The following is a 16,050-nucleotide window of genomic DNA, read 5'->3' as shown; positions in this document are numbered from 1 at the left end:
GCGGAAGGCGGCGTACACCCTGGACAAGTCACCACTTTATCGCAGGGCCAACACAGATAGACAGACAATATTCACAAACTAGGGACCATTTAGTGTTGCCAACATTTATGCCAACAATGTTTTCACAAATATAAAATTAGTCATATTTTTGGTTCGTTTCATAGTTAAAACAAATTTACATTATTGCAATCAGTTGATAAAACATTGTCCTTTACAATTATAAAAGCTTTAAAAAATAATCTACTACTCTGCTAGCATGTCAGCAGACTGGGGTAAATCCTGCTGAAATCCTATGTATTGAATGAATACAGAATCCTTTTAAATCGGGAAAAAAATCGATTTTGAATCGAATCGTGACCCCAAGAATCGATATTGAATCGAATCTTGGGACACCCTAATATTCGCAGCCCTAGTTGTTGTTTTCTTACTGTACCAAAAACGAACCGAACCGTGACCTCTAAACTGAGGTACGTACCGAACCAAAATGTTTGTGTACTGTTACACCCCTAATATATATATACATACATACATACATACATACATACATATATATATATATACATATATATACATATACATATATATATATATATATATATATATACACACACATATACATACATACACACACACACACACACACACACACACACACACACACACACACACACACACACACACACACACACACACACACACACACACACACACAATATTTTTTTTTAGATATGCATGAATGCATTCTTAGAATACCCTGCCTCGAAAAAAAAAAATGTTTGCCTTGGTGCCCTAAAATAGTGTATGAGCCCTTCTTTAACCTCCTTTAAGGCAACACTTGCCTCGACCTTAGTTAAAATCCAAGGCCTGTGAATGTGCTTGTTACTACAGTACATTATATACATATTTTGTGTATATAAAAAATTGATGGCTCCCATTGACTTTGTTGTAAGCTGACTTTTTAAAGGCCTACTGAAACCCGCTACTACGGACCACGCAGTCTCATAGTTTATATATCAATGATGAAATATTAACATTGCAACACATGCCAATACGGCCTTTTTAGTTTACTAAATTGCAATTTAAAATTTCCCGCGAGTTTTTTGTTGAAAACGTCACGGAATACTGACGCGTACGCGTGACGTCACGGACTGTCAGGAGATATTAGCGCTGCGCCACTCGCGGCCAAAAGTCATCTGCTTTAACCGCATAATTACACAGTATTTTGGACATCTGTGTTGCTGAATCTTTTGCAATTTGTTCATTTAATAATGGAGACCCTAAAGAAAACGCTGTTAGTGGAAAGCGGTGGATTGCAGCTGTCTTTATCTCCGAGACACAGCCGGTGTTTCTTTGTCTGTTGTGAAACAGAGCGGTCAAGCGAACATGTTTTCTCTACGTCAACCAGCATGTTTTTGGATGGGGAAATTGTGATATACTGTATATTATACAGTCGTCCTGCAGCAGCTGTCAAAAAAGGCAGCTGTGAACTTGGCACCTCGGCTTCTCTCTGAGAACCTGCGTGTTCACCGCAGCCATCCGACCTCGAGGTATGTCTTTACAATCTCACTAAAACACTATTAAAAGCAATAAGCAGATAAGGGATATTCCAGAATTATCCTAGTAAATGTATCTGATTACATCTGAAACGCTCACATTGCCGCTGCCCGGAGCAGTCACTTTTTTTTTTCTTTTTTTTTCTAGTCCTTCACTATCAATATTCTAATTCACGAATCTTTCATCCTCGCTCAAATTAATGGGGACATTGTTGCTTTCTCGGTCCGAATTGCTCTTACTGCTGGTGGCTCACATTATAAACAATGTGAATATGTGTGGAGTAACTTGTGACGTCACGCCCACATACTTCCGGTAAAGGCAGGGCTTTTCTATTAGCAACCAAAAGTTGCAAACTTTTTCGTCGATGTTTTCTACTAAATCCTTTCAGCAAAAATATGGCAATATCGCGAAATGATCAAGTATGACACATAGAATGGACCTGCTATTCCCGTTTAAATAAGAAAATCCCATTTCAGTAGGCCTTTAAGTTTATTTAGGATTCAGAATGCATAAATGTTACGCAAAAAATAAAAATATAAAAAGGAAAGTTCCCCTTTAAGGGATGCGTACATGAGCAAGCGGGTGCAAGAGAATGCATACTACCATACTTTGAGAGTGTGAGGCCGACGGTGTCAGGATGGGCGTTAATGCTGGTGTTTGAGCAGGGAGTGTTCGTAGTGGGCGGGTGGGCCAATGAGGGAAAGGCGAAGGAGGAGGGGAGTAGTAGTCTGTCGCCCAAGGCTGTGACATTACCTTCTGCTTTGCTTCAGAAGAACCAAATCTAACTGACGACCGCTGTGATGGCTTAGTCACTGGTGTGTGTGTGTGTGTGTGCACAAGCAGCACTTACCCTATATGTGTGTCTAAATGACTTGCTGGGATGTAAAATTGTGATAATGTGTTGTGACAAACTCCCTGCGGAAAAGATGGAGTGGGAGTTCCCTCACTAAACTGTGTGTGTGTGTAAGTGACGCCTCACACAGATTGGTAGATTGATTGACAGATAAACAGGTTTGCGTGAGGCAAGTATCATCGAGTTTCCAGCAACCTGAGCTGTTTTTAGCGTCGCTCGACAGGCTGAGTGTTATTGAACGCTCCAAATCAGTTTGCAGCCGATCTAATTGAAATCCTATAGACAAGTAAAAGGTTGTGTTCCCTGGCCGGTGAAGCAATGAGCTCTGGAAAACACGACAATACCAAGAGGTGTGCGTTGTTGATGCATTAGTGCAGTGGTTCTCAACCTTTTCTCAGTGATGTACCCCCCGTGAACATTTTTTTAAATCAAGTACCACCCTAATCAGAGCAAATTATTTTTGGTTGAAAAAAAGAGACAAAGTAAAATACAGCACTACGTCATCAGTTTCTGATTTATTAATTTGTGTAACAGTGCAAAATATTGTTCATTTATAGAGGTCTTTCTTGACTTATTTGGAAAAAAAGATACAAAAATAACTAAAAACTTGTTGAAAAATAAACAAGTGATTCAAATATAAATAAAGATGTCTACACATAAAAGTAATCATCAACTTAAAGTGTCCTCTTTGGGGATTGTAATAGAGATCCATCTGGATTCATTAACTTAATTCTAAACATTTCTTCACAAAAAAAAAGAAATCTTTAACATCAATATTTATGGAACATGTCCACAAAAAAATCTAGCTGTCAACACTGAATATTGCATTGTTGCATTTCTTTTCACAGTTTATGAACTTGCATTCTTATTTTGTTGAAGTATTAGTCAATAAATATATTTATAAAGGATTTTTTAATTGTTGCTAATTTTAGAATATTTTTTTAAAACCTCACGTACCCCTTGGCATACCCTCAAGTACCCCCAGGGGTGCGTGTACCCCAATTTGAGAACCACTGCATTAGTGAATCATGGGAAGTCTATTTTGTACTGACAGCACAGTGAAATGAAAATAAATATAAGCGACTGTATTACACGGAAGCTACAAAATGTAAGGAAGAATCTAATGATAATACGAATAGGGATGTTCCGAGCAGGGTTCCATGTTGCCGTGTCCGATACGATCACCCATGTGGGAGATGGCCGATACCAATACAAAATCGATCACATGTTTTCATGGTGAGTGCTGCTTATTCTGTAAAAGTTTGCCAGATTCCACGGCCCACAGTTTTCATCCGATCCGATCAGTTCGGGTATCAAAATATTAAGCTCGACTGGGAATTGTGAGCTGCCTGAAAAAAATGTGTTCATAAATGTTACCCAGAAATCCCAGTTTTCTTGGATAATTTTTGAATTGCAAATGAATAGGCCGTTTTTCAAATGTTTCCCACATTTCTCACTCAATTCAAACCGTTCCACTTCCAACACCTTCTACTCGGCCTGGACAACCAAAAGTACTATTTTCCCAATTCCAAGAAATTCCCAGTTTTCTAAAGTCCTATTTTTTGTTGTTTTAAAAGTAGTCTAAGTCCCCTTTTCTCAACCAAATCCAACCTTTCCACCATCAAAACATTCCTTTTAGTTGGGACATCAAAAGTTTCTCAATTCAAAGTGTTACTACGATAACATTTCTCAAAATATTCAAACAATTCCAACACCAAGCCATCCATATCATCGAAGACAATAATTCTATTATAAACATTTGAAAAAAATTCAGTTTTTACCAAAATTTGCAGGAAATTCCAATTCAAATGAATGGACTTTTTTTTTTTTAAAGTACGACAATTCCCACATTTCTGCGCCATTTTTGGGATATTGAAGAGACAGTTTAACAATATCAACACAATATTTTAACTTGTTTCCTATTCAAACAAAGTCAATAAAAACTCAACAAAAGCAAAAAGTTTGCTCTCCATTACTCAATACTTAAAGTCCTCCTCTATCCAGTTCCAGAGTTTGGAAATAGTAGCTAAAACAAAACAAAAAGATTTGAGCAAATAAAAATATCTACCTTATTATTCTATTATCGATCATATCCTGATAATACCCTTAGTATCAACACCACCAATTTATGGATCGATCCGCCAGCCTCTTACTTGTGTACTGACTGTGGCAATGCCGACACATCAACCCTTGTTATATCATCCTCTTTCTAGACTCTTATTTTTTATCTTTAGTATATTCATGTATTTATTTATTATTTTTTCTGTAAAACAAGGAAATGGGATAAAACATAAAAAGGGTTAGGATTAAATAAGGTCTGCTTCTTCCTACTCTGTGCTGTAATGAAACAATTGGAAATATGTGATGCATTGCATTGTATACTATGCATGTTCGAAATAAACAAACTGAACTTATCAATTTCCTGGTACTGTCTGCTTACTAAATGTTTCTCAGCACATATTTCTTCTGTTGTTTCTAGCTATCTTAGCAATTCACTTTGCTATTAGCATGCCTGCTTCTGCCTTGTTTATGGTGTATACAATGTTTAGCCTCGTCTTCCAGTGATAATGCTACTTGATATGGATACTTAAGATCAGGGGTGTCACTAGGTTTTAAGCACGCAGGGGCCTAACCCCCAATAGATTGTGAGGATGCTTCATCCCCCTTAAATAGCCGTAACGACTCCCATGCTATAAAGAAAGGCAATTTATTAGCCATAATAAAGGTGATAATTGAATCTCTATAAAACAAAAATGATGCTATTTGGTAGCAGTAGAAGGGAAAGTTGAACACAAACAGATAGACGGAGTAGATATTGAAAGGGTAAAAGAAAACATTTCTGGGTGTAATAGCCGATAAAATAAAATGGAAATTTCATGTAAAAAATAAACAACATAAAGTAGCAAAAAACACGTCAATGATGAATAAAGAGAAACATGTTTTAGACCAAAAATAACTTTATATCCTCTACTGCTCACTAGTGTTACCATATCTGAATTACTGTGTTGAAATATGGGGAAATGACTACAAAGGTGCGCTTCAAAAAAGATCAATTATAATAATACATATGGTTGGATAGAGAGAACATACAGACCCTTTATTTATTGAATCACAAATATTGAAATCCAACTATCTGGTGCATTTGCAAACAGCTAAAATTATGTGTAAAGCAAACTATAACCTGCTACCCAAGAATGTACAACAATTCTTCTCAGCAAAAGAGGAGACATTTTTCCTTAGAGGAAAATCTAATTTAAAACATTTGTATGCTCGTACAACACTTAAAACCTTTAGCATATCATTATGTGGAATTAAATTATGGAATGGATTACTCAATGAAATCAAACAAAGCCCCAATGTGATTCAGTTTAAGAGACTGTGTTCACAAAGTACACAGAACCAAAAATTATGATGAACATCTTGAACCTTTTTTTTCATTGAGACAAAGTCTATTTATGTAGTTAATATTTGTTTGCTTACTATGGTAGATTATTTATTTATTATTTATTCACTGTTCTGTTACAGAGAACAGGGAAATGGTATGGTATGGTATGAAAAGGTGTAGGATTAAATAAGCTCTGCTTCTTCCTACTCCTTTTCCGACGTGCTGTAATGAGACAACTGGAAATGTGAGACGCATTACATGGCATCGTATGCATGTTCGAAATAAACTTAAAACCCTTGTTACTTTAAATAAGCTTAACCCACTACTACCGACCACGCAGTCTGATAGTTTATATATCAATGATGAAATACTAACATTGCAACACATGCCAATACGGCCGGTTTAGTTTAATTAATTGCAATTTTAAACTTCCCCCAAGTTTCTTGTTGAAAACGTCGCGGAATGACGACGTATACGCGTAACGTCACGGACTGTTAGGAAATAGTTGCGCTGCACGACACACAGCTAAAAGTCGTCTCTGTTCATGGCATAATTACACAGTAATTTGGACATCTGTTTTGCTGAATCTTTTGCAATTTGTTCATTTAATAATGGAGACTATAAAGAACAATGCTGTTGGTGGAAAGCGGTGGATTGCAGCTGTCTTTAGCACCGAGATACAGCCGGTGTTTCTTTGTTTGTTGTAAAGCAGCGTACATGTTTTCTGTACGTCAACCAGCATGTTTTTGGATGGGGAAATTGTGATATATATCTTACCGAAGACATCAGTGGATTATTCGTCGTCCCGCAGCAGCTGTGAGCTTGGCTCCTCGGCTTCGCTCCTAGACAGTGTGTGTTCACCGCAGGCATCTGACCTCGAGGTATGTCTTTACAATCTTTACTTTCCAATCTTTAAAATCTCACTAAAACCCTATTAAAACAATAAGCAGATAAGGGATCTTCCAGAGTTATCCTAGTAAATGTGTGTAATTACATCTGAAACGCTCACACTGCAGTCACTTTTTTTCCCCTATTACTTCACAATCAATATCCTAATTCATGAATCTTTCATCCTCGCTCAAATTAATGGGGAAATTGTCGCTTTCTCGGTCCGAATTGCTCCTACTGCTGGTGGCTCCCATTAAAAACAATGGGAATATGTGTGGAGCCCTGAATTACGTGACGCCACGCGCACATACTTCCGGTAAAGGCAAGGCTATTCTATTAGCGACCAAAAGTTGCAAACATTATCATGGATGTTCTCTACTAAATCCTTTCAGCAAAAATATGGCAATATCGCGAAATGATCAAGTATGACACATAGAATGGACCTGCTATCCCCGTTTAAATAAGAAAATATTTCAGTAGGCCTGTAAAGCTTTTGTGGAAGGATTGCAGTTGACCTTGTCTGCATGCACATGTGTTATGTGAGCAAGTTTTAATGTAGCAAATTTTATGTTTTATGTGTTTTTACTGTTTTTAATGTGACCTTACTGCTGCCTTCTTGGCCAGGTGTCCCTTGGAAAAGAGATCTTTAATCTCAATGGGATTTTACTTGGTTAAATAAAAAAAATACAAAAATAAACTGAACATTCTTTATTTAGGGGAGCGGCTCCACACTGTGTATGGAGACAATTTACCGCTAGCCACTTGTCAGCCGGGGGAATAGAAATAAATACAGTGTCAGCCTCAGGGTATCGGCAACAAAAGGCAGTAATCGGTACTTTTCTATAAAAATCGTCCGGATACTGATAATTACAACAGAGTACAACTGCGACCATACTGAGAAACAGATATTTAAAAAAAAACCTGCTTTAGACGCTCTCTGACCTCCCATGCTTTGGATTTTTGGCCCAGCCTCTCATGAGTGTTGATCCGGTACTAACATGTTGCACATGGAAATGTCCAGTTTGGATTTTTTGGTGAGTGAGTAAACAAGTGTGTGTACTCATGAAAAGGCTGGTAATTTCACGCATGGCCTGGCAGTTGCCTTTCAGCTTTAGCCTGGAGTGTAGCAAGAACTCCTTAACTGTTCAATGACTTTAGCTTGAGGCAAGGTCCGCCTACACAAGCACACACACTACACACACGCACGCACACATTGCATCCATCTACCGGTGTTACTCCATCTACCCACCTACTTGTGTTGCTGAGAGGGTGCGCTGAAAGTAGTTGTTCCGCGCCGGAAGGGATCTCTGCTTTGTCTGCTTGATAAAACGGTGACGTCCATCTCCTTCAAAGGGCGCCGTGCTGATCTGATGCCAAGCGAGTGTGTTGATGGATTTGACGATTATGCCGCCCAGGGCACTCAGGCGAAAACACGGCGATGCTGATTCTGTCAAACAAGAAGGGGAGAGCGCCGGCGACTTGATTAGTCAAGTTAAAAGACGACAAGGTCCAAGAGTCTTATCATGGAAATTTACTTTTATTTGTTGCATCAAAAATAACATCACTATTATCCATAGTATGGTCTGGTCTTTACGTGCTGTTTGGCTCCATTGTTCCACTTTAACTGTCCAAAAATGGAGTGTAAGTGCAAAGAAATTCAATTATATTAATACAGAGTTTTTATCCACCCCGTTTTGTGAAAGATACTAAATTTTGTCTCGGTTTTTATGTATCGTCTTGGTTATCATACGACGTAAAAACTAGTCAGACTAGCAGAATTGAGTGCCAAAACAAACAATCTCACATGTCGGTGACTCAGTGTACGTCAGGGGTCACCAACCTTTTTGAAACCAAGAGCTACTTCCTGGGTATTGATTAATGCGAAGGGCTACCAGTTTGATACACACTTAAATTGCCAGAAATAGCCAATTTGCTCAATTTACCTTTAATAAATAAATCTATATATATAAAAGAATGGGTATTTCTGTCTGTCAATCGTCGTACATTTTTTTTTCCTTTTACGGAAGCTTTTTGTAGAGAATAAATTATGAAAAAAACAATTGAACGGTTTAAAAGAGGAGAAAACACGAAAAAAAAGAAAATTTAATTTTGAATCAGTTTATCTTCAATTTCGACTCTTTAAAATTCAAAATTTAACTGAAAAAATTGAAGAGAAAAACCAGCTAATTCGAATCTTTTTGAAAAAATAATTTTTTTTTTTTATGGAACATCATTAGTAATTTTTCCTGATTAAGATTAATTTTAGGATTTTGATGACAATTTTTAAATAGGTTAAAATCCACTTTAAAATAAGATTTAAATTTGATTCTACGGATTTTCTAGATTTGCCAGAATATTTTTATTTTATTTTAACCATAATAAGTTTGAAGAAATATCTCACAAATATTCTTTGTTGAAAAAAACAGCAACTAAAATGAAGAATTAAATTAAAATGTATTTATTATTCTTCACAATAAAAAAAAAAAAGTAAAATACTTGAACATTGATTTAAATTGTCAGGAAAGAAGAGGAAGGAATTTAAAATATAAAAAGGTATATGTGTTTAAAAATTCTAAAATCATTTTTATGGTTGTATTTTTTCTCTAAAATTGTCTTTCTGAAAGTTATAAGAAGCAAAGTAAAAAAAGAAATTAATTTATTTAAACAAGTGAAGACCAAGTCTTTAAAATATTTTCTTGGATTTTCAAATTCTATTGAAGTTTTGTCTCTATTAGAATTCAAAATGTCAAGCAAAGCGAGACCAGCTTGCTAGTAAATAAATACAATTAAAAAAATAGAGGCAGCTCACTGGTAAGTGCTGCTATTTGAGCTATTTTTAGAACAGGCCAGCGGGCTACTCATCTGGTCCTTACGGGCTACCTGGTGCCCACGGGCACTGCGTTGGTGACCCCTGGTCTATGTCATGGGGGCCAAATAAAGTTGTGAATGCTTTCTGTCACAACTTGGCTTGGATTAAAGTTGTTTCTTCGATGCAGAGAATGATTTGCATGGGTGAAACGTGACTGTGAGTACATCTTTTATTTATATAATATATACAAAACAGGGAAAACAAAAACACTTGCTCGATGGCATGAAAGACAATTAACTATAAACTTAAACAGAACGATGGCATGACTATATACAAACGAAACAAAAAAACACTAGCTGTGGCATAAACAAAACAATACTAGCACTGAGGCATAAATACAAAAACTTACTTGGAGCGAAACAAGGGGCATGAATAACGAAGTGTTCGAGGGCATGAAGGTAGCGCAGCATGGATAGGGTGCGTGCGTGTGTGTGTGTGAAGATCCCAGAATGAAGACAAGAAAAAGAGTGACTTAAGTAGCTATGATAATTAATGAAAACAGGTGTGAGGCTGAGGACAGGGACGTGACATGACAGGTGAAAACTAATGAGTTGGCATGGAGACGAAAACAAACCAGGCAGTGCCAAGACAGAACTTAAATGTCCAAAAAACTAAACATAACCTGAACAAAACCAAAACATAAACTTACAGGCGTGACACTTTCACTTTAAAAGAAGGTGAGAAACATGATTGCATTAAAAAAAAAAAAAAGAACTCACAGGTGGCACCAGCGTGCTTTCCCAACAAGAGTCTTAAATCTGACTTCTTCATTCATCATTATTTTCTGTATGTAAAACTTTATGAAGACTATAGTTATTCTCAATAATAATGTGTTTGTGTTCATATTATTTGTTATTGGAAAAGTTCAGACATTTTACAACGGATTACTAATGAAAACAAGGTAACACTTAACAAAAGGTGTGGACGGAGAAATTAGTTTTGCTCGAGCCTTATGGAGGGACGTTTGTGTCTTTTTATGCTTTCAACAAATACAACAAAAAGGGATTTTAAACTTAATTTTATTTTTACAAAATAAAACAAAACTATTTTATAAAAAATATTTTTTCGTTGGTTTTGTTAAAAATTGTTTTTTTTTTTTTGGTCAGTTTTTTATTTTTTAACTCCAAACATGTGGGCGTGTTTGTATAATATGTTGGAAGCCTTTTTATGGGTCAGATTGTGAGACCATATGGGCGTGACTGCTGAGTACTTACATATTTCATTGGTCAGAGGAATCCCCGCCCACAAGATTGAAGTTGAGTCATGACCTAAAACAGGGGTGCGGCTCTTTTGATGACTGCATCTGGCTCTCAGATAAATCTTAGCTTAACACGATAAGTAATTAATAATTCCGCTGGTAATCACAGTGTTAAAAATAACGTTCAAATTATAAAACATTCTCATGCATTTTAATCCAACCATTCATTTTCTATCACATCTGTTCAAGATGTTGCATTAATGGTAAGAAGTATTATATTTATTATTGGTTAACTTTTAGAATAAAAATGTTATTAAAAAGAATAAGAGACTCATTATAAATGTTGGTCTTAAAAATGCACGCATTTAGTTGTATTCAGTGTTAAAAAACATTATATGGCTCTCACGGAAATACATTTTGAAATATTTGGCTCTCTCAGCCAAAAAGGTTCCCGACCCCTGACCTAAAACAACGCTTTTACACCCATATAACATTTTTTGTCACCATTTTTTTATTTTTATTGAAAATATACAGTATACATTTTTATAAAGCAAACAAGCCACTTATTCCATTCTTCTGCAGATATCGACTGGATCAACATAGAAAGAAATATGTTAATGAAAATGGACATTGATGTGGGGAGTTTATATTATAATAAAACAATACCTCATGAATTGAGGCAGAGCCCAATAGAAGCCACCATTAACATTCTAAAACTGTTAGGAAATACTACGAATCAACCCAATGACATCTGTCAATCAACCGCTTTGGTACAATCCTAATATCATAATTAATAAAAATGTGGTTAAATGGACAACATGGAAAGACAGAGGTATTACTAAACCTCATCATATTAATAAAAAATATTTTAAACCGTTCAATGATTTAGTTGATCAATATAATGCACACAGAAATCATTTTTTACATTTTATCTCTTTAAAACACGCTGTAAATAAATGCATATCCTCTGAAAGTATGTCTTTAAATAGCCATGAAGTGGAAGATGCACTTTTTAATCTAGATACAATTAAGGAATTAATTAAACTATTTAATGGAATAATAAACACCATGCTAGAAATTCAAATGATGCATGTATTCAGAGATGGACGATGGACTTAAACATTTCAGATGAAAGAGACATATCATGGAGTTGGTCACACCGCGGTGAGGGATGTCTTGTTTTGGGTTTTTTGTCTTATGGTTTTAATTTGAAAAATAACTCTCCTCTCGTTTCAGGTCACTTGCCCTTCCTTTTGTGTCATCAGTGTGACGTCATCCCTGTTCTCTGATTGTTTCCAGCTGTTCCCTATTACCTTCATGTGTTTATAAGCTCACTCCTTCCTTTGTTCTGTGCCAGATTGTCTCATTTATTCGTGCTCTCAAGCGTCCATGTCTTTGTCCATGCCTTGCCTTGCGCCTATGTCCCTTGATCCTGAACCCCTTTATGAATATTTTGAGTTTTCCTTTTTTCCTCCTCAGCAGAGTGATTTGGGTTATTTAGTTATTCAGCCGCAGTGGTAAGTTTCAGTTAAGTTTTTTACATTCATTCCTCAACTTTTAGAGTGACTATTTTTGTTAAATACTTTATTAGATTAGTTAGTGTAGAATTTTTCATAGATGTTTTGGTCCTCCTGTTGGAGCGCTTTTTGTTAAATACGGTTTATAGTTCGTCTTTACTTTTGTGTTTTCCTCCGTTTGGAGTGATTTCGGTTGTTCCTTCTTTTTCTGGAACCTTTTCGCCGCGTTGTTTATTTTTGTGATATTAGATGTTTTTTCTTGACTCGGGAGGTGAAAGGAAACTGTCAAAATAAAAGCCTGTCTAAAGTCCCAAATCTGCATTTGAGTCCAAATCCTTTTATCAAAGCCTGACAGAGTTATATCTGGAAAAATGCCAATAAGCCCTTTAGAAGAATTAAAGATAAGAAGACTCACTTTTTAAGATCTTGTATAAATTGTATTTTACATCTTCTCAGCTGTTTAAAATTGGTGTAGCAAGTTATGTATGAAGTGTCGGGCAGCCGAGGCAACTCTTGTTCATTTATTGTGGGAATGTCAGAGAATAAAATAGTTATGGTTGAAAACAACAAAAGAAGCAATTACATTCCGTAATATACTGCAAACTTGTATTCTTGAGAATCTCCATCAATTTAGTAACATGTCATCAAAGAGTTAAAATGCATTTCTTTCAATATGCATCATAAAAAACATGGTAATATTACAACTATAGATAGTTGTTAATAGTCCCGGGGTCGGCAACCCAAAATATTGAAAGAGCCATATTGGACCAAAAATAAAAAAACAAATTCATCTGGAGCCGCAAAAAGATTAAAAGCCATATTACATACAGATAGAATGTCATGAGATATCATTTGAATCATTAGGACTTAAATGAAACTAAATGAGCTCAAATGTAAATGTAAATGGTTGTACTAGTATAGCGCTTTTCTACCCCTTTTTAAGAAGCCCAAAGCGCTTTAACAGTATTTCCAAATTCACCCATTCACACACACATTCACACACTTATACCTACAATTGAGGCATAATGATGCAATATGTACATACAGCTAGCCTAAATAGCATGTTAGCATTGACTAGCTTGCAGTCATGCAGTGACCAAATATGTCTGATTATCACTCCACATAAGTCAATAACATCAACAAAACTCACCTTTGTGCATTGATGCACGTTAAAAGTTTGGTGGACAAAATGAGACAGAAAAAGAAGTGGCATAAAACACATCTTAGAAAGTCGGAGAAAGTTATACATGTAAACAAACCACGGTGAGTTCAAGGACCGCCAAAATTAGGACAAAACGGCGCTCGCCAAATACTCAAATCAGTGAAGCATGTTTAATATAAACAGTGTGCTTTATAACAATTAGGGAGGTTTGTGTCATGTTTGTCCTCCTGCAGAAACCATATTAAAACAAAAAATTATTTTTTCCACTCATCTTTTTCCATTTGTCATATATTTTTGAAAAAGCATTAGAGAGCCACCATGGCGGCGCTAGAGAGACGCATGCGGCTCCAGAGCTGCGGGTTGCCGACCCCCGCAACATACTGACTAGTATACACAAACTATGGAGATGATAGTAGAAAAAACTGCATTTAGTTTAGATAATGAGTCATATATTGGAATATGGGATCCATTATTTAAATTGGTTTTAACTATTAAATGAACCAAAAATATGACTTATTCTATCTTGGTGGAAAATATTGGACACAATGTGTTGTCAAGTTTAAGCCACTGTGACACTATTATTTTTTTTAAATTAATGTCTGTAATGATGTCAATAAGGGATTTTTAATCGCTGCTATGTTGAAATTGTTACTAATATTTATACTGTTGCTCACATAAATTTTTGTTTCACTACTTTTAGATTGTTCTGTGTCATGTTTGTGTGTCCTCTCAATTGTTCTGTTTATTCCTTTTCTGAATGTTGCTGGGTCAGATTTGGTTTTGGAATTGGACTGCATTATTATGGTATTGTTTTGTTGGATTGGTTAATAAATTGTTTAGTTGTTTTTGTAGTGTAGGGTTTACTTAGTGATTTACAGCATCAGTTATATTGATAGCTATGGCATATTAATCCTTGCAATGCTAGTCAGTAGGGGTGTCAAAGCAGACTTCAAGATATAGACCAGTGTTTTTCAAAATTTTTTGAGCCAAGGCACATTTTTTTTCATTGGAAAAATCCTGAGGCACACCACTAGCAGAAAACATGAAAAATTAAACTCAGCAGCCAATACTGACAGTAAAAAGTCGTTTGCGCAATTGTTGGATATAAATTCAAACAATATCCAACCATGCATCACTACAGCTGTGTACTGTCACGACCTGTCACATCACGCCGTGACTTCTTTTGAGTTTCTTTGTGTTTTCCTATGTGTAGTGTTACCTATTTTGTTGTTGATTGTCATGTCATGTACAGATGTACTTTGAGAACGCCGTCTGCTGCTCCACACGCTTTAAGTCTTTGCTGTCATCCAGCATTCTGTTTTTGTTTACTTTGCAACCAGTTCAGTTTTAGTTCCGTTTTGCATTACCATCCCTAAGCTTCAATGTCTTATCTTAGTGGCACTCGCCTTTTGTTGATTTTTGGTTTAAGCATTCGATACCTTTTTACCTGCCCCCTGCCTACCGCATATTGTGATCACGACAAATCATGTTCCCAACATCCATAAAGCAATTAGCTACCTGCTGCTACCTACTGATATGGAAGAGTATTAGACGGTTCCTCTGCCGAGCTCTAGACAGCACAGAAACTCACAACAAGACATCATTTGCATATTATAACAAGGGACGCCGTGGCGCAGTGGAAGAGTGGCCGTGCGCAACCCAAGGGTCCCTGGTTCAAATCCCACCTAGTACAAACCTCGTCACGTCCGTTGTGTCCTGAGCAAGACACTTCACCCTTGCTCCTGATGGGTGCTGGTTAGCGCCTTGCATGGCAGCTCCCTCCATCAGTGTGTGAATGGGTAAATGTGGAAGTAATGTCAAAGCGCTTTGAGTACCTTGAAGGTAGAAAAGCGCTATACAAGTACAACCCATTTATTTATTTATTTATAACTATTGGTTTGCAAAAAATATTTTAAACCTAATTAGGTGTGCCGCGGCACAGTGGTTGAAAAACACTGATACAGACAAAAGAGGCGGTGTGCAGGAAAATAATATAATTTAGCATTGCAAAATAAGGTAGCACCATTGTAGAAGAAACCGGGTGAGTCAAAAAACTAAAGCAACAAATAGCCAAAGAAGAACTTACAAGTACAGAGGAACACTGGGTCGAGCACAACGTGCACGAGTACAAAAACCATCAACCAGCCTCGTCTGACTAGCGATGACCTACAAGCCACCTGATTAACAACCAGGGACAGGTGTGTTTCCTGATTGCCAGTCAGGAAACAGGTGAAGGAAGAGGCAGAGGTGAATTGGTTGAGAGTGGAGCCAAACAGGAAGTGGAGTGAAGAAAATAAGTTCTGGACAGGAACTTCATTCACTCGCAAGTGTTGTTGTGGCTTTATGTTGTTCTCACAACTCATGTTTATTTGTAAAGTAGCAAATGCATTCTAACAAAAGCTCCTAGATGCTAAACAAGATTTTGTTTGTGTGCTATAGGGCAGACTGCAGCCTAGTGAGTTTTGTAATACTGTCATACTGGCCACATCGCACTTTGACATTTGCATCTCGAAAAGCTGACTATGTGGGAATTATTTCAGGCTTAGGGTTTTTTTTGTATTTGTGAAACATTTTAGAGTTTGTAAACACTGTTTTAGTATGTGAAACATTTTTTTGTAGTTTGT

General features: G+C 36.5%; 1 long non-coding RNA gene across 2 annotated transcripts in view; it reads right to left on the bottom strand.

Moving 5' to 3' along the window:
* The window catches only part of LOC133542279 (uncharacterized), an 84,558-nt gene extending 68,921 nt beyond the window's left edge, over positions 1-15,637 (bottom strand). Inside the window, exons 1-2 of one of the 2 annotated variants that reach the window (XR_009804113.1) lie at positions 15,513-15,637; positions 7,930-8,127 (exon numbers count right to left, since the gene is read on the bottom strand). This is a non-coding gene — a long non-coding RNA (uncharacterized LOC133542279). The remainder of the gene's footprint in view (positions 1-7,929; positions 8,128-15,512) is intronic. The other variant, XR_009804112.1, reaches the window with a different exon arrangement.
* Positions 15,638-16,050: the final 413 nt, after the last annotated feature.

The sequence above is a fragment of the Nerophis ophidion genome, linkage group LG24 (assembly GCF_033978795.1).
Source record: "Nerophis ophidion isolate RoL-2023_Sa linkage group LG24, RoL_Noph_v1.0, whole genome shotgun sequence".
Classification (NCBI taxonomy): domain Eukaryota; kingdom Metazoa; phylum Chordata; class Actinopteri; order Syngnathiformes; family Syngnathidae; genus Nerophis; species Nerophis ophidion.
This window is presented reverse-complemented; position numbering and strand designations above follow the sequence as displayed.